This window comes from Balaenoptera acutorostrata, chromosome 5 (assembly GCF_949987535.1).
Source record: "Balaenoptera acutorostrata chromosome 5, mBalAcu1.1, whole genome shotgun sequence".
Taxonomy (NCBI): domain Eukaryota; kingdom Metazoa; phylum Chordata; class Mammalia; order Artiodactyla; family Balaenopteridae; genus Balaenoptera; species Balaenoptera acutorostrata.
In genome coordinates this window covers 79,420,484-79,439,946 of record NC_080068.1, presented here as the reverse complement: position 1 = coordinate 79,439,946, position 19,463 = coordinate 79,420,484, and the positions used below count along the sequence as shown (strand labels likewise).

The 19,463-nt window shown below is 43.1% G+C and overlaps 1 protein-coding gene across 2 annotated transcripts in view; it reads left to right on the top strand.

The window, feature by feature from the left end:
- Positions 1-11,210: 11,210 nt before the first annotated feature.
- The window catches only part of KLHL5 (kelch like family member 5), a 94,947-nt gene continuing 86,694 nt past the window's right edge, over positions 11,211-19,463 (top strand). Inside the window, exon 1 of one of the 2 annotated variants that reach the window (XM_057547432.1) lies at positions 11,211-11,483. The gene's annotated coding sequence lies outside the window, so the exon portion shown is untranslated. The remainder of the gene's footprint in view (positions 11,484-19,463) is intronic. The other variant, XM_057547431.1, reaches the window with a different exon arrangement.

The window sequence follows — 19,463 nt, the reverse complement described above, 5'->3', positions numbered from 1 at the left end:
GATTATTTTATTCAATCCCCAGCAACTTTCTGAGGGAGTTTCTATTGTTATTCCAATTTTACAGGCAAAGAATATGAGGCATAGAGAAGTCAAGTAATGTGCTTAAAATCACATTGTTAATAAACAGTAAAGCTAAGCTTCAAACCCACAGAGTCTGACTGTAGATTTAATGTAGTCAACCACTGTGCTATACCCCCAGTTACAGACTGTGTGAGAACATTTGTCTGTCAGAGAAGGATCACTTATGAAATAATAATAATAGCAAACACAAATACAGTAAGTCCCCTACATATGAACCTTCAAGTTGCAAACTTTCAAAAATGCGAACATGCATTTGCATGTCCAATCACGTAAGTTAGTTCACGTGACTGGCGTTTACTGTCACGTGCGTGCATCCTCTACAAGTGGTTGTGCTTTTGTGTACTTTACTGTACAGTACTGTATAGAGTACAGTAGTACAGTATCTTTATTTCAAGCCCAGGATGTCCGGAAAAATCAGCAGTATATAGCCGATTGTGTTAGTTGGGTACCTAGGCTAACTTTGTTTGACTTAGGAACAAAATTGGACTTATGAATGCGCTCTTGGAATGGAACTCATTCGTATGTAGGGGACTTACTGTATAGCCCTTTCTGTGTGCCAGACATTGCTCTAGTCGAGGGTTTCTCACAGGTGGCACTACCAACATTTGGGGCTGGATAATTCTGTGTAGGGGGCTATCCTGTGCATTGTAGGATGTTTAGCAGCAGAGGCCGGTAGCAACCCTCCTCACCCCTGTTTGGACAACAACAACAAAAAATGTCTGCAGACAATCCCAGATGTCTCTGGGGTGGGCCAAATAGCTCCCAGTTGAGAACTACTGTGCTAAAAACTTCACTTACATTAAGTCATTTAATCCTAATAACAACCGTATGAAATAGTTACTGTCATTATTTCCATTCTACCCACTTCAGACCAGTTCTATTCTAGATAATCTAATCATCCAGAAAGTGAATTTAAAAGACAATTCATAATCTGGATCAGTCTAATTACCTCTAATTGTATTACTTGCAGATAAACCATCTACTTTGGCAACACAGCAATGCTTGGATTAACACATTTTGTGGGTGGAAATAATCTTTTATTAATGAGGCCTGCCTAAGTATAGAGAGGTTTTGGGGAAGCTCCAATGTCCTCATTCATTTTGCAGTTCATTCAGCAGATATTTACTGAACACCTACACAGTGTCAGGCAGTGTTCTGAACCCTGGAGATGAAGTGGGAAACGAAGCAAAGTCCTGGCACTCACATTCTGGTGGGAGTGTACATTCCAGTGACAGACAACAATCAAGAAAATAATGACAATAGTTCATTTTCAGATAATGCTAAGTGTTCTGAAAAAAATAAGAGGATGATGTGCTAACAGAGAGTTGGGCAAGGTACACGTTGGCTTAAATAAGGATATTAAAGAAGACTTTCTATGATTTCTTTTATATGACACCAGGGAAAAGCAGAAGTGCAGAGACAGAAAACAGGCCAGTTGTTGCCAGAGGCTGGAGGTAGAGGGAGGGGTTGACTACAAAGGCACATGAGGGAATTTTTAAGGTGATGGAAATATTATATATCTTGATTATATCTTGACGATGGAGGCGATTATAAAACTGTATGCAAAAACTCTAGAACTGAACACTGAAAAGGGTAGATTTTACTTTATGTAAATTGTAACTCAGTAAACATAATTCTCTCTCTCTCTCCACATAGGCTTTCTACTATTTTAGAAACAAAGGCTATTGAGAAAGAGGCTGGGATGTTGTTCCTGAGGCTGGGAGTGTGGGCCAGAACTTGAACTTAATTGGAGAGAAATTCAGAGAAAGCCTCAGGTCAGGCTGACAGGAGACCACAGTGTTGCCCCTGCTTGCCTTGTTACCTTCAGTGGCTGTAGTGAGGCTGCTGCAAAGAACTGAGGTCACGTGGCCACACAGGAGGTCACCTGTTAGCAGCCAGTTCAGCCCGGCCAACCTGGGATGTACACCTGGCCCCTCAGAGAACCAGAAAAGATGCTCAGCGTTGCTCAGACCACAGGCTGCGGTTCACTGAGCTGCCTTTTCTTTGTTCACCTCCCCTCTGGGGAAGATCTGGTTTGCTCTGCCACAGCTGGGTTTAGAACTCTCAAGACTAAGCAGAGTTCACCCAAGGTCTTCACCCACAGGCTTCCTCACAGGTGTCAGGCCTTCACGTGCCTGGCCCATACATGGCTGCTTTCCCTAACCTGTCCCCACCCCATCACCTGTGGCAGGAAAAGCAGAGTCTGTTTTCACTAACAAAACCCGTTGAACTGAGATAGCAGCCTGTGCAGGAAGGAACCTGTCGGGACCACTTTCCTTAAAAGGAATAAGAGGCAGGCTTGTCTGCCCAGACAGTACAGTCAGAGAGGGGAGGCTAGACGGAAAGCCACCCTGGAATGGATTCCTTGGACCACTGCAGTATTTCAGCCTCTGGGAACAAAGTTTTTGGCAACTAATTTGACCTTGAAATATATTATCATGTTAATGACATGTATCAAGAGACAGAAAAGCACAACCAAAACATTCTTCATGATGCTAGAATATAACAACCTTTGACTCTTTAGGAAATAGAGTAAAATCAATCGCTGAGCATCTGAAAGTTTTAGGTCCAATAGGTCCATACTCAGATAAAAAGAAGTGGCTGCAATAGGAGGGCTCTTCTAAATCTAAGCAACACTATTTCTTGATTTTCTTCGGAATGGAGGGGAGGAGAACAAAATGCATTCATAATTTGACATTGAAACGCCCTCTTGTTGCAGCAAGTTCTTTATATCTGAGACTGGACCTATTGCACCTAATACTTTCAGATGCTGAGCGATTGATTTTACACTATTTCCTAAAGAGTCAAAGGTTGTTATATTCTAGCATCATGAAGAATGTTCTGATTGTGCTTCTCTGTCTCTTGATACATGTAATCTATAATTAATACTATGTCTTGACTTTCTTAGGGACTGGGGAAGGAGAATGAAATGTTTGTTTTCTTCCCTGTCTTGCTGAGACCATTGACTCTGAGACTGTCTTTGAATGTGTATAGAACATGCCACTTTCTAGTCACCCACTGTTTTTGTATCTGAGAGTCAGCTGCTTATTACTCAACCAGAAACTTTCCTCAAGAATTCTGTGCTAAGTATAGATACCGAATATAGAATGCAGGTGTGAACAAAGAGGGATTTGTGCTTTTAAAAAAAAGATGAGCAAAATGGAGGAGGAAGAGGAAGCATAATGATTGATAAGAACTTTTCAGTTTACATATCTGTCTGAATCATCTTTGTTTAATACTCTTCCGCATAACGAGTAGCATCGTGTCTTCTGTGCTGTAGGCCTCTTCATCACATCTGGTAAGTGTTGCTGCATGAATATTCTAAGAGCAAACCATCAGCACAGTGCCAAACCTAAATGCTTAACCCTGCATAGTGGTTATCAGCTTGTTCTCTGAGACCATTGAGATGGAAGCCAGAGGAGTGGTTCCTGTCTCTTAGGCAGTGGACCCGGAAGTAATATATCAAATACGACGATACATGGAGGAACATTTTTTAACTCATAAGAAATCAACATCAATTAGCAGTCTTGCAACTTTCATTTTTAAAAAGCAAAACAAGTATATTGAGACGCTGGAAGAATTTTTTTAATGCATGAAAATAAATACAAGTACTTTGTGTTCATTCTCTTGCCTTATAAGTTAATAGGATCCTAAATTAAGGACCTTCTAAAGTTTTATGAAACTGGTAGTGTAACACTATAAATTAGAGGAAAGTTTCCGTTCATATATGTTATAATGCTAAGGGGTAGAAATGGCCATACCCTAATAAGTTGCTATTTCTCAAGGCTTCATAGGCAAGGGGTTTTTTCATTCATTCATTCATTCAACAAATATTTATGAGTGCCTGCCATCATTGACTTCTCAGCTTGTCAGGGAGGCAGACAAGTAAACCAATGTTCATAGCCCATTAAGTACCTGTGACGATAGAGGAGTATGCAGGATATTATGGGAACACAGAGAAGGAACGGGGTCAGCCTGGAAGATTCAGGATAAAGATTGCCAGATGAGATGCCCCTTGAGTTGAATCTTGAGGAACTCACGCAAGCAGAGATTGGAAAGGCAGGACATTCCAGGTGGAGGAAACATATGTAAAAGTATAATTATAGAAGAAATGATACATTCTGGACACTGCAAATCATTCAGAATGGGCACAGGCCTGGAGAGGTAAGAAGGGGGTAAGGTTATAAAGGATCTTACAACCATGCTAAGATGTTTGAACTTTACCCTGAAGGCAATGGAGTCACTAAAGCTTGTTAAGCAGGGTCCTGGGGGATGAACAGAATTAGGTTTGTGTTTTAGCAAGGTTAGGGAGACTGGCAGGAAGTGTTTAAATTTGTTTTACAAAAACCTTTTTTTCTGGTTAGAACACGGCCTGATTATAAAAGGCCTACTTACGAATGAGTGAATGGAAATATATGCATGAGAGAATGCACATTCTTTCCCAATGTCCCCAGCAGGTTTGGGGAGTGGGGAGGCTTGGGTTTTGTTGTGGTTGTCGTTTACTTTTCTTAATTTTTGGTAAAAAGTTGGCTTTATTTGTTACTTTTTCACCTTATCTCAGTTATGCCATTTTGGCGAACACAGTGGCAATCCCCCGGAAGCTGGGGCTGGTACCCACCCACCATGATCATTAACCACAGAGCGTGAACCTGAGCCTAGCAGGCCCCGCTGAATGGTTACAAGCTTCAGGCAGGGCTGCAGGGTGCCCCCCACGAGGCCCAGTGCCCTCCGACTCACAGCCCCTGAGCCTGAGGACTACTACCCTGCCTGCCAGGGGCCACAGTGCTCCCATGGGAGGGGGGTTGCTGAGCAGACCGTGTGTCGGGGGAGATGCCAGATCTCTGCTCAGGACCGGGTCTGATATGGCCATCTGTGATATGACAAGGGACCATGGAGCATTGTGAAGACACAATGACACACAATGACAAGGGACCATGGAGCATTGTGATGACAAGGGACCATGGAGCATTGTGAAGACCACAGCATGGAGCACTGTGATGACAGGAGTCATGGGGCATTGTGATGACAGGTGGCATGGAACACTGTGATGAGAGTGGGCATGGAGCATTGTGATGACAGGTGTCACGGAGCATTTTGATGAAAGGGGTCGTGGAGCATTGTGGTGACAGGGGGCATGGACCATTGTGATGAAAGGAGTAATGGAGCATTGTGATGACAAGGGTCACAGATCATTGTGACTACAGGGATCATGGAGCATTGTGATGACAAGGGTCATGGAGCATTGTGATGACAGGGGTCATGGAGCATTGTGATGACAAGGCCATGGAGCATTGTGATGAAAGGGGTGATGGAACATTGTGATGACAAGGACCATGGAGCATTGTGATGACAAGTGCATGGAGCATTGTGATGACAAGGGTCATGGAGCACTGTGATGACAAGGGCATGGAGCATTGTGATGACAGGGGTCATGGAGCATTTTGATGAAAGGGGTCATGGAGCATTGTGGTGACAGGGGGCATGGACCATTGTGATGAAAGGAGTAATGGAGCATTGTGATGACAAGGGTCACAGATCATTGTGACTACAGGGATCATGAAGCATTGTGATGACAAGGGTCATGGAGCATTGTGATGAGAAGGGCCATGGAGCATTGTGATGACAGGGGTCATGGAGCATTGTGATGACAAGGCCATGGAGCATTGTGATGAAAGGGGTGATGGAACATTGTGATGACAAGGACCATGGAGCATTGTGATGACAAGTGCATGGAGCATTATGATGACAAGGGTCATGGAGCACTGTGATGACAAGGGCATGGAGCATTGTGATGACAGGGGTCATGGGGCCTTGTGATGTGAAGGTTCATGGAGCATTGTGATGACTGGTGCCATGGAGCTTTGTGATGAGAAGGGCCATGGAGAATTGTGATGACAGGGGTCATGGGGCACTGTGATTACAGGGATCATGGAGCATTGTGATGACAGGGGTCATGGAGAATTGTGATGAAAGGGGTCATGGGGCACTGTGATGACAGGAGTCATGGAGAATTGTGATGACAGGGGTCATGGAGAATTGTGATGACAGGGGTCATGGGGCACTGTGATTACAGGGATCATGGAGCATTGTGATGAAAAGCACCATGGAGCATTGTCATGACAACAGTCATGGAGCATTGTGATGGCAAGGGCATGGAGCATTTTGATGAAAGGGGTCATGGAACATTGTGATGAAAAGGAAATGGAGCATTGTGATGAAAAGGGCCATGAAGCATTGTGATGAAAGTGGACATGGAGCATTGTGATGAAAGGGGTCATGGAGCATTGTGATGACAGGAGTCATGCAGTATTGTGAAGACCACAGCATGGAGCATTGTGATGACAAGGGCATGGAGCATTGTGATGACAGGGGTCATGGAGCATTGTGATGACAGGGGTCATGGAGCATTGTTATGACAGGGGCCATGGAGCATTGTGATGAAACGGGTCATGGAGCATTGTGATGACAAAAGCCATGGAGCCAATGTGATATGGTGGTATGTCCTGGACTGTGGGAGGACAGACCTGTTGCGCACATCCTAGTTCTGCTGCTGACTTGCTGGGCAGCTTTAGACAAGTCACTTCTTGTCCCTCTGTCAGTCTGTTTCCTGATAGGCACTGCCAGTGATGTCTCTTAGGAGCCCCTCATGACTCAGACAGGTGCCAAGTTTGCCACCTCTGCTGAATTATGACCATGGATTTGTGCTTTGAAGGCCACTGTGTGTCTGTTGCTGAGCATCTCTCGCCATAGGGCTGCCCTTGCCCCTGGTGTTCCCTTCTTAGAACTGGGGCGCCCTCCAGCAAGAAACCCTCAGGCAGTCAGTGCCTGACTTTGTTGTCTCTGCTGCCCAGCACTGCCAGGCCCCTGTCCCAAGAGGGGAGTCCTTAAACGTTCTAATTCCTAAGACCTAGGTCACCTGTTATTGTGAACAGAACTTATTTTAGACACAATTGTGAGTCTTTCTACTGTAGGGTAGTTCTTATGTGAATGCTCTGGGGATGGAAAGGAGTAACATGACAGTGGGCTTATAATGACCTTTCCTCCATAAAGAGAGTCCCACCTGAAGAAGGGGCTCTCACATTGGGTCAGTCCCCAAAGTCCTGGCACTGGACTGGGACTATACCATAGCCCTCTGACCAGAAGTAAGAATTGAACAGGTGCACAAGTCCAATAGTTGTGACTGGGACAAGCCTGATGGCTCTCATGTGAAAGACCGAAAAAATGACCCTACCATGTGGAGAAAGAAAGGAAGTCAAGAGGGAAGGAAACTAGGTAGATTGCCTGCAAATTTATACCTGCCCTTTGGGGATGGAAATTTGATCCTGGAAGAATGGAAACTGGAGAAGAGCAGCTGAACGAATGAATGGAGTTATGGGTGTTGTTTATATTTTCCATAATAATTTCATTTTTATTTTCCTTTAGAATTTAGTAAAGTTCATTTTGAAAATTCTAGATTGGCTTGGCTGTGGTAAAGAAAGCCAAGGAAACCTTTAATTTAATTTAATTTAATTTGGTATTTGAACCAAGTTAAAAAGGGAAATGAATTACCCTGGGGAACCAAGAGAAACCAGAGTAAGAATCTGAAGTGAACTTCAAGGGGACACATTTTGGGTTGGGTTTCTTGGCCATCTATCACCCCCAACCTGGAGATTCTCCTTCCGGGGGTATGATCTGCTCAGACCTTTTAAAGCTCTGTATTGTCATAGGAAACTGTTTCATGTCAAAACATGGATAGCTGCAATACTGTTAAAAGTAATCCTAAAGTCTCTAAAAAGATCCCATTCCTGGGATTTTGAACATAGATACTGTATATAATGATATTTAAGCCTTTAATTCTCCCCACTCACACAACTGGTAATCAGAGCAGAAAATGAAAAGTCAAACCACTTCTTTACTAAGGGCATCTATACACTAGGATTAAGTTCTGTTTGCTATCTATCAGTGCTACATTTTAACCAGATTAAAACATTAATTGTTAACCTCACTATCATGATTATTACCAACTAAAATCATCTGAGCACTCACAAAGGACATTGTATTGGCACCATTTATCAAGTTATCAGTAGAGTAATCACATTTTAGGTTCAATTATTCCGCTTCTGATTACTGTTATATTGTTTCATCTCAGGGAAAAATATTAAGACTGACAACATTTATTGATCTGTCATTATTCTCTGATTCTATGGATCCATTTTGGGCCAAGTTGTAAGATCTCAGCATAAATTCTTAGCTGGGAATGCTTCTTCAATTCCTGTTTGTTAGTGTATTGCCAGAATAAGAGATTAAAACCTGCCATTTTCAAATTCTAATTTTTTTTTTTTTTTTACTGGTTATGTTTTTCCTTTATAGCTACTTTATTTATTTATTTATTTATTTTTTGGCTGTGTTGGGTCTTTGGTTCGTGCGAGGGCTTTCTCCAGTTGTGGCAAGCGGGGGCCACTATTCATCGCGGTGCGCGGGCCTCTCACTATCGCGGCCCCTCCCGTTGCGGGGCACAGGCTCCAGACGCGCAGGCTCAGTAGTTGTGGCTCACAGGCCTAGTTGCTCCGTGGCATGTGGGATCTTCCCAGACCAGGGCTCGAACCCGTGTGTCCTGCATTGGCAGGCAGACTCCCAACCACTGCGCCACCAGGGAAGCCCTCAAATTCTAATTTTAAATAGGGTAAAACCAGGCTGTATTTTAGACCTTATAAATATGTCTAAGTCATATGACTCACTTATAAGATAAATTTCATGAAAGCCCTTTGGCCATTACAAAAAGGAATACAAGCTATCTTTCCTATGTGAAGCCATTCATTCATTTAAAACATATATATATATATATATATATATATATATATATATATATATATATATATTTGCTGAGTATCTACTATGTGACAGACAACAGTAAGTAATAACACACTGGATATGTAACAGTGAACTAAACAGACAGGATTCTGCTCTCATGGAGCTTACATTCTCGTGGGAGTAGAGAAACAAATATGTGTCAGGTGGTGCTAAGTGTTGAGAAAAAGGAGATGGGGTGGGGAGGTGGTTTGCAGGTTTACATAACATAGTCAGGAAAGGTGACATGAAAAAAAAAGGGAGACAGTCATGTGTGTCGCTAAGAGCCTTCCAAACAGACAGACATGCAAAGGCTTCACTGGCAAATTCTTGGTTTGTTGGCAGGAGTGAAAGGAGTCCACTGTATGGAACAGCCTGAGAGCAAGCATGGTGCGAGCTGAGGCCAACAGCAGGATGCCCGATCATGAGGGATGTTTTATTTGATTTGCTTTCACTGGGGTGGAGGAGCAAATAAACTGAAAACAGATTAGTAAGTCAGAGAATAGATTTCAGAACCGAACAAACAGTATACTTAGCATGGGGGAAAAAAAAGAGAGAGAGAGAGAGGGAATTCCTGTTTCTTTTTTACTGCAGCTGTAATCTGATTTGATTGTAATGCTTTTTTAGCCTTTCTCACTATAAACCCAAATGAAAAAGACTGAATTAAATTTCCAAAACTGAACAAATAACTATGAGAGGAAACAAAACTATGAGAAGAATGTCATTTGCTGTCAATGTGCACAAATGTTAACACTGAAAAATCAAATGAGAGCTTAAAATTAGTACCAAATTCTATAAATTCAGGCTGTGGGTTTACACAGTTATCTTGTGTTAAGTACACAAGACAATGCTATAGAAGTAATTTTTATCTGTGCATGGTAGGTGTGATTGCAAAGAGGGAGTGGGGCGTCTCTTCCAGGTGGCTCTGATAAAAAATGTATCCTGAGCTTTGCGGTTGGAGCCCTCAGTGGTAGATTTTGTGAAGTATCTCTTCCTGATTGTAACAGTTTAAAATCAGGTCATCCACTTTGAACTAGCATATCAATGCTTCATTGTTTTACATTACTTTGCTTTTTCTAACCACTTCCCCAAGAGGGAGTGTACAAAATAGATCCCTAAATAGATCTCCCAGGCACCCCAGGCTGTTGCCACAATTTGGCTATGTTGTTTTGCTTATGACTTGACCCATCAGTCTTCTGGACCATTTGCTTCCATTGGGTTTTCATTATGGACACGTACTGAAGACCTCCTTAGTAAGTCATTTTGGGAGGACTGACCACATGCAGCCATCACCGATGGGATAGATAGAGATGGCTCAGAGTACACTGACTCTACAAATAATGAACATATGCATTACATTGAGAACAAAAAGCAGGTGGACATTTCATTTACACATCAGTCTGAGACAAACTAAGGAAACCCCTTCCCTCCCTTATCCACCGTGAGCTCCGTGGGGCAGGGACCTTAACTGTTTTGCTTAAGACTGAGTGAGTTAACATACATAAAGCGCTTTAGATTTGTGTTTGCCATATAGGCGCTGAATAAACTAGTCATTGACATTCTCAGCATCTATCATATATATACATTAACATACATTGGCTAGAGAAATGGATAAGGAACCAACTTTTGAGGAATTCTTATTATCCCACCATTGGAAACCAATGATTATGGCCACAGAGTTGAGGATCATAACTGCTATGTCACAATACCCACAAACCCACTACCTGGAGCACAATAATTATCCGAGTGTTGCGAGGGGACGGGTTGCAGGGGCTGGAGAAGAGAGGCAACTCTTGGTGAGTTCCCCCAAAGCTCTAGGACAATACAGTCCTGTTCTCCAAGGAATCAAAAAAACACAGGCCAGCTCTCCGATCGGCTTCCAGCCCTGCAGAGGGACCTCTTCCTAAACTTCCACCCCCAGGAATTCCCCCTTATCCCAGTTTCAAGGGGCGGGGAACAACCAGAATCTTTGTCAGGTCCTCCGCGCCCCGCCCCCTCCACCCAGAGCCCCACCCAGCCTGACGTCCCCCTCCCCCACAAGCTCCCCTCCCCGCAGCCTGCGCCCTAGCCTCCCCTCTACTCCCCGCCCCTCCCCCTTCTCCTCTCCCTCCCCGGGCCCAGGCCGTCGGCGCGCACCACTCCGGGGGCAAGGGAAACCGCCAACCGGGTGGCGGCGGCGGTCTCTCGGGGCAAGGGGGCCAGCGAAGAGGGGGCGGGGTCTGGCTGGAGGGGGCGGGGCCTGGCTGGAGGGGGCGGGGCGGGCAGCCGCTCGCGCCGCGCCCGGACTGACGGGCGAGCCGGCCCCCGACCCCCACCCGCCGACTCGCTCGCCCCCCTTCGGGGCTGCCAGACGAATTTCTCTCCCCACTGGCCTGGTGCGGCCTGACGGAGGCGGAGTGGCTCGCTCCGGGCCGGCCGGCGCCGGGGGTGAGGCTGCCGGGAAGGAGCTGGGGGCGCTCGAGGGGCCGAGCATCCCTCTCCTTGGCCCGCAGGCCCCCGTCCCCCGCCTTCCCTCCTCCTCCCGCCTGGCCGCCCCGCCCCGCCGTGACCCCCGGGCGCCTCCAGAGCCCGACGCGGTAAGTGCGACTTCCTTTTCGGCGTCGGGGATGGGGCCGCAGCGGGCCGGCCGCGCGCCGAGGCCCGCTCCCGTCTCCGCGCGAGCCTCCCGCCCGGCCGCGGCGGCCAGACTCCGGCCGGGCCCTCGGGGAGGCGGCCCCGGGGCGTCTCGGTCCGGAGGGGTGGGCCAGGCGGGGACTTCCCCGAGCCGCGCCCGGGGCTCGAACCCCGGCCCGGTCTTCCGCCGCGCAGCAGAGAGTCCGGAGCTGCGTCTGGGCCGCCCTCGAGTTGTGCAAAGTTCTGGACGCGGCGTTTGTGGCAGGCCGACTGCGGCGTGGGCTGCTGTCCAGAATCAGTGCTTCCTCCCCGTACTCTTCTACCAGTAAAACAAAGTGGAAACCTTATTTCCACTTTTTTTTTTTCATTGTTACCCGCAGGCGATCATAATCTAAGTTTTTAAGTATATAATTGCCTCATCCCCGGAGTGTGGAGAATCAGAAAGAGACTTTATTTCAATAAAAACCGGCGTGTCTGGTTGAAACTTTTTCATTTAGGCGTTTCAGTGCATACGCAGGGATCAAAAGCTGACGAAGAAAGTTTACTGAATCAAAGAGTAAAGCATTTCTGACGTCTTTATTATCATTCCGTTTTTAAAAAAATTTTTTTTGAGTAATTGATAGATTCATAAAATTCAAACGGTACAAAAGAGATACACAAAGTCTCTCGCCCAACCCACCAATATTACCAGTTTCTTGTGCATCTTTCCAGGGATCACGTATATGCCAATGTCCTTGCTTTCTTTAAAAAAAATAATAAAATGTAACTGTTGTGTGTTAAGTGCCTAGCAGTTACTGGTGCCCAATAAATGGTAGTTGTCCTTACGTTTAGAAAAGAGTTTAATAAGTCTTTTTGGTATTAGACCGCTGAAAACCCAGTAGTAACTTTTCTTCTGGTTTAAGCGTTGCGAACTTGATTATATTGTGAATGTGTATGTTCTATTGGCTTGTCATAACTATGTGGATACTTTTACACAAAGGTGACACTGATATTTTGGGGTAATGGGACAGGTAGGGAGATATCAATATGAAATTGTAAGAAAATAGGACTTAGTATATACAATAGATAGTTTCAAAAATGATTTGAAGCAACTTAGTGTCCATATGGTATTGTAGGGTAAAACAAAACTAAATGAGAAAAACTGAGGCAGAGCAGGGGAAAAAAAGACTACAAAGTCAAGGGTAAGATAATACCAAGTGCATAAGATCCCATACTAGAGGTGAGTCACAGTTTTGGCTCTGGACTTCCCTAGCAGCCAGGTGGAAAAAAGAGAGAGAGTGGAATAAAATAAGTTTCAGTGTGTTTCTAATTCCAAGATAAAAACAAACCAGTTCTCCTGCATAAGCACGACATTTTCTAGTAATGAGGCCTGAGAGGAACATTTTCTCATGGGCCCTAATAAAAAGGAAGATTGTTGTGGTGCAGTTGACAACAGCTTTAAAATATCCCTACAGAAACTGATGAATTTTGGATAACGGTGTTCTTCAGTATAGGACAATGGTAAGACTCTAAAGGTGAGTTCTCTGAAGGCTTAACTTGATCCATTCATAACGTTTAGAATTACCTAGAACAGTATTTCCCGAACTGTGTTCTTCTTAGGCGTCAGAAATTAGTAGTTTATTTCTTAAAATAAGATTCTGAGCTCAAATAAGTTTGAGATAACTGGGTTAGACAAATTTCAATAGTTTTTTTTCCCTCAATTTCTTGGCTAATGTTCAAGTTTACTGTCTTAAAGGGGGATGTATTGTGTGACCTTTTCCAAAATTATTTGACTATGGAACACAAATTGAGAACCACAACCTGTAGAAATGGGTGGATTCCCTATCCTTCAGGTGATTCTTTTTTTTATTTTTTTTTATTTTATTTATTTTTGGCTGCGATGGGTCTTCGTTGCTGCGCCCGGGCGTTCTCCAGTTGCGGCGAGCGGGGGCTACTCTTCGATGCGGTGCACGGGCTTCTCACTGTGGTGGCTTCTCTTGTTGCGGAGCACCGGCTATAGGCGTGTGAGCTTCAGTAGTTATGGCGCACGGGCTCAGTAGTTGTGGCTCGTGAGCTCTAGAGTGCAGGCTCAGTAGTTGTGGTGCATGGGCTTAGTTGCTCCGCAGCATGTGGGATCTTCCTGGACCAGGACTTGAACCCCTGTCACCTGTGTTGGCAGGCGGATTCTTAACCACTACGCCCCCAGGGAAGCCCCCTTCAGGTGATTCTTTGTGAATATTTCTTACAGCTGAGGTTTGATAAGAATTAGCAAAGGGTTTGAGGTAAGCCAGTTTATTAAGAGCCAAACTGAAGATAATCTAAAAGTCAGAATTTTTTTTTTTTTGGCTGTGCGGCATGTGGGATCTTAGTTCCCAGACCAGGGATCGAACCCTCGACCCCTGTGTTGGACGTGCAGAGTCTTGACCACTGGACCTCCAGGGAAGTCCCTAAAAGTCAGAATTTTAAAATACTATATCTCAAAGGAAAAGGCTACTTCTCCCCGGAGTTCTTTTATAGTTCCTTGTTGTTCTGCAAATTGCCAAATGATCTCTAGAGCTTTTTCCTGTTCTGTGCTTCAGGGTACTCAGGGTCTGGAATTAAACTAGGTTTAGGCAAGTAGAACTCCTTAAAGGTTGACTTTTATTATTCTTGGATGTAAATATGTCATTAACATTTACTTTTTATCCTAAACACTGTTGGTACTATTACTATCAAATCCTAGAATTCTGTAGCTGTAAGAGATCTTCTTGGAAAGCATGGTACATAATGGAAAGGGGTTTGGAGCCGGAAAATCTGGGATTGTGCTACTAATGTGCAGGGTTGTTTCCAGTAAGTTTATGAACCTCTCTGAATCTGTTTCCTTATTTGTAAGATTAGAATGATGACAGCACACAATTCATTCAATAGATGTTGAGAGTCTAGTAGGTACTGGGTAGTAGAAAAACAGCTTTAAGGGCACAAATGAAATAATGTATCAGGAATCCTTTACTGTCCAAATTTTTTCTGTTCTTGAGTGTAGATGGCAAGAGTTTGAACAGCAAGGAATATCATCCTATCCAAATATATTTGGTCTCTGAGTTTCAGATAGCAAGTAGTGAGGGGTTGAGAGAATGAAGGATTAGTCCAAAAATTTATTTGACTCCATCCAGTTGTGTTTGGATTTTGAGAGTTTGGATAATGAGCGATACTTCTATAAGAAAATATTCTATAAATGATGCAATGCTGTACAAAACGTTACCATTCTGAAGACAATGAGAGGGGTTTGCAGAGTATATCAGGTAGGGTAAATAATGATGTGGTAACAAAAGCCCTCACATCTTAGTGGTTTAAAACAACAAAGGTTTGTTGCTCAATCAGGCTACATGTCCAGTTAGGGTCAGCAGGAGAGCTCTGTTCCAGTAATCATTTAGAGCTCCAGGTTGTCAGAGGCTCCATCTCGACACCTGCTTCCACATTTGTTAGGGAGGGGAGAAGATGTGATAAATTGCACATTGGCTCTTAAAGGCTCTACATGAAAGTGACACAGTAACTTCTACTGCCATTTCATTGGCCAAACAAGTCATATGACTGCAACCTAACTTCAAGGAGGTGGAGAACTGCAATTCTATCTCGTGCCCAGAAGGAGGAGAACGGGAATAGTCTTAAGAACAATCTAAGCAGACTTTATAGTACCACAAGTTAATACAAAATCTGAATAAATCAAATCCAGATTATGTTTTTCAGTATTCCATTTAGAGAATAGAAAACAGCATTTCTTTGTGTATATATATATAATCATAGAATTATGCTAATGAGAATTTAAAGAACGTGTTTTATTAATTGGAACTGAAATGCTTTTGAAAACTCCCAATTAGACAAACTGTTTGGCCAAGTGGATTTCATTATTTTTTAATTATATGTCCATTCAATAAACATTTGTTAAATGTGGTGTGTATGAGGCAGGATGTTAGATACCATAACATCCCTTTCTCTTTAAAACAACATTAAAAAAAAATTAACAGAATCTTTCAATATGATAAAACCTGATTATGTATATATACATCGTTACACTTTGCCTCTAACCATCTTTTTTGGTCTTAGGGATTATTTGGTGACAAGTTATAGAAAATTATTTAAACTAATTTAAGCAAAAAGAGTGTTTTGTTAGAAAAGGGATATAGCTTTATGTCAAAGAATCCAAGGGCAAGAAGTGCAGCTGAGTCTCAGAGGCAACTGGCATCAATAACAGAAAGTTAGGAGCTGGGCTGCTTGCCCCCTCCAGGTCTATGTGATTTCTTGTCAGTGTCTCTCTCTGCACATACACTTCATTCCTCTTTTTCTCTGTTGACTGGTTTTCTCTATTCTGCTGTTAAATGGGTGTGTTTAACCTAAGAGTTCATACACTTAAAGGAAACTAACTAGAGTCTTTAGCAATTCCAAAAGAACTACTTTTTTTCTAAGTGCCACATCTTGGTTAGTTCTTAAGTTAACCACTATCAGAATTTGAAAATAATAGAGTTGGCCCTAAAATATCAATATAACAAGTTAGGATAATTGACAACTTTGTAATAAAGGAGGCAGTTCTAATAGCTTAGGATGAAAGAAACCTGTGATGCTGGTGAAAGTTCTGCTACATAATTAACATCAGCTTGCAAATCTCCTGGGATAGGCTGATTAGAATAATCAGGATAAGAAGGTAAAACTGGAGCTGACTTGTGGCAACAATATCCCCTCCCTGAACACCGGCAAATGCCATCTCCATTGTAATCCTTTTAGCCATCCCTTCTCCCTCTCCCAAGGTACAGACTACTGAATTGTCTAACTCTTATTAAGTCACCTACTTTTGATGCTAATGCAGTGCTCCCTGGTTTCTTCCCATGGCTAATAATGCAGGAAGAAGGGAGCACTTAATAGACTGCTTTACGCTGTTCTTTCTTTTTTTTTTAAATTTATTTATTTTATTTATTTTTTATTTTTGGCTGAGTTGGGTCTTCATTGCTGCGCACAGGTTTTCTCTAGCTGCAGCGAGCGGGGGCTGCTCTTCCTTGCAGTGCGTGGGCTTCTTGTTGCGGAGCACGGGCTCTAGGCACGTGGGCTTCAGTAGTTGTGGCATGTGGGCTCAGTAGTTGTGGCTCATGGGCTCTAGAGCGCAGGCTCAGTAGTTGTGGCGCACGGGCTTAGTTGCGCCATGGCATGTGGGATCTTCCTGGACCAGGGCTCGAACCTGTGTCTCCTGCATTGGCAGGCGGATTCTTAACCACTGTGCCACAAGGGAAGCCCTACGCTGTTCTTTTCTATCCTCCAAATTGGTCTAGACACTCTACTTGGCATTTTACCCTTTAACATGATCGCCATATTTCTCCACCAACTTAACCTATTTTTATTCTTGATAAATTTCCATTCTTTTTCTGTAAACTGTGTACTTAGCTTCTCTAGAAAAGTTTCCTTGGCATTCTTTACCTATGCAATATCCCCTTTAGTTTTGGTTGAAAAACATCCGTAGCTTCACCTTAGCAGATGGCTGAAGGGATGGATTGTGGAGAGGTAGTATATGTTACCTGGAAGAGGGAATCCCCAGGAACAAATAACCACAGAGGAAGGCGAGTAAAAGCTGTATAAGAGATTAGGTGGGATTTGACAGGGATACATGTTAGGCTAAAAAAAAAAGAGGAAGGGGTTGGGTTCAGATTGTAGAACATCTGGAACGTCATTCTAAGACATTCTTATAGTCTTGTTGCTGTGCAAATGAATGGGTCTTCTTGGGTTCAGACTCGTAAAACTACCACAGGCTTGTTTACTCAGAAGGCTATCAGACAGGAACCACAGCTTGCCAGCAAGGCAGCATCACGTGTTCCTCATCAGTGGCTGTAATCCTTACAGCAGGCCATGTAAGCAGTTCATGTAGCCACCTGGGAGACATCTCTCCCCGCGAAAGCTTAGGTGCAAGGAGACAAAGCTCACAACAGGAAGATGCGAGAGCTGAGTTGGCTTAAAAACCTCGTGTCCCACAGGAGACAGTTCTCTCTTACAGGATTCCATAGACTTAGCTTCCAGGGTCCCCACAGGGAATGTGCCAATTACAAGAGCCACCACACTTAGGAAAGTCAAAGTTATGGCTTCTTAAGAGGTATTTATAATTCATTTATCATTCCTCTGAGTCCAGATGCAAATTTACTAATCGGGGGATCATTTTTACTATAAGCAATGTTGCCAGGTAACATAGTCGACATACCTACTTCCATCAGATTGCCAGGGGAATAGAGCCAAGAGAGTTAACTGAAGGTTAGTAGTAGAAGGGAAAAAGATTTTACCCACACTTGTCATTATCCACAGTGTTTTCCGTAGTCCTTTTCATTTGGGAAGTATTCAATAATATTCATTTTGCTTATGTTAATGTAGTGTGTTTTAACTCTTCGTGACAGAAAGTGTGAAATAGAGAGCTTGAGAGAAAGGGAAGACTGGAAAGGTAGGCAAGGACTACTAAGTTGTCAAAAACACTGAATTCCATACTAAAGATCTATACTAAAGATCTATACTAAAGATTCCATACTAAAGGCAAGGACTGCTAGGTTGTCAAAAACACTGAATTCCATACTAAAGATCTTGGCTTTTATTTATCTTGTAGGTGATCAGGGAAAAAAAAAGTTTTAAGTAAGCGTGATGTCAAGAATTACACTTTGGAAGGTTAACTTTGGCTATAGTGTGAAGAGCCAAAGGCTGGTTGGTTCATTTCTAGTAAATATTTGCCTTTCTTTGGGGAGATATTTCTCTGATAAGCAGAAAGAGGGAATACTCAATTCTGTGCTCTGCAGGAGTTTAGAATTGCTGGACAGCTTCAGCATAGTCCACTGGATGGAGGGGCCTGAACCAGTTCGTCTTTCTAAATTTATTCGCCATCCCCCCCAACCCCCAACTTGAAGACTGAGAGTTTGGGAGGACTGCTCTGAACTGCCTGAGAAAATTGGATTAACACTAAGAAATAATCCTCGCCTCCACTGGTCTCCACTGATCGCCATTTGACTCACTAGCATGCCTTATTTTGCTTTTTGCCAGAGTTAAATTATAGAACAGTCTTTTGGTGGCTTTTTCACTTCTTTTCTTTCTTTCTTTCTTTTTCCCTTTTTTTTGGTTTGGTTTGGTTTTTTTAGGCCTGGTTGTAGGGCAAGCCAGGGAGTTTCTTTAATGGCTAACTGGTTTAACATTTGTAGTGATTAACCATTTCTAATTATGAGCAGTTGAGAAACCTAGTGCTTCACGTTTTTCTCCTCTCTGTTGCTTACATTGCCCTTTTGACCCTTTCCTTACCCAGCTTACACTGTTCTATCTAATATAAAATACAGTTCATAAAATCTGATTGATCCTACAGCAGAGTCAAGTTGATCTGTGATGGGCTCATTATGTTCCGAGAACTCAGGCAATTTTGCTTGATTATATTTGTGTCTAGAGAGTACTGATTGATTACTTTTTTCCATCACCATAAAGCTACAAAGAAGACAGAAACGCTGACTGGATTTGGTTCAGGTCAGTAAAAGATAAAATTACGGTTATACAGATTATTACTTTTTATGGTATATAAGACAGCTATGTGCACATGCCAAACATAAAGTATCCAGCAGGAATTTAGCAGTGGTTTGCCGTCATATTTATGGTATGATTTTCATCCTTGTGCCACAGCAAATACATGCTTAAATTCACAGAATCTAAGGAGGTGGTGGTGCTAAGGAAATCTTTCGTTTTGACCTGTCGTCAAGTCAAAGGGCTGTTTTTTAAAGTAAATATTTTGTTATAATCATGCTATGGTCTTCAGAGTATCAATTGTGATAACTTCTATAGATGAGTTGGGGATTAAAAGGCCATATAATATTAGTTTAGCTGATTTTTAAAATGTAGCTTGTTCTACTACAAGCTGTTAGTACCAACAGACAGTTGAGGGATGAAAAGGTACTTTTTTTTTTTTTTTTTTTAATAAATTTATTTATTTATTT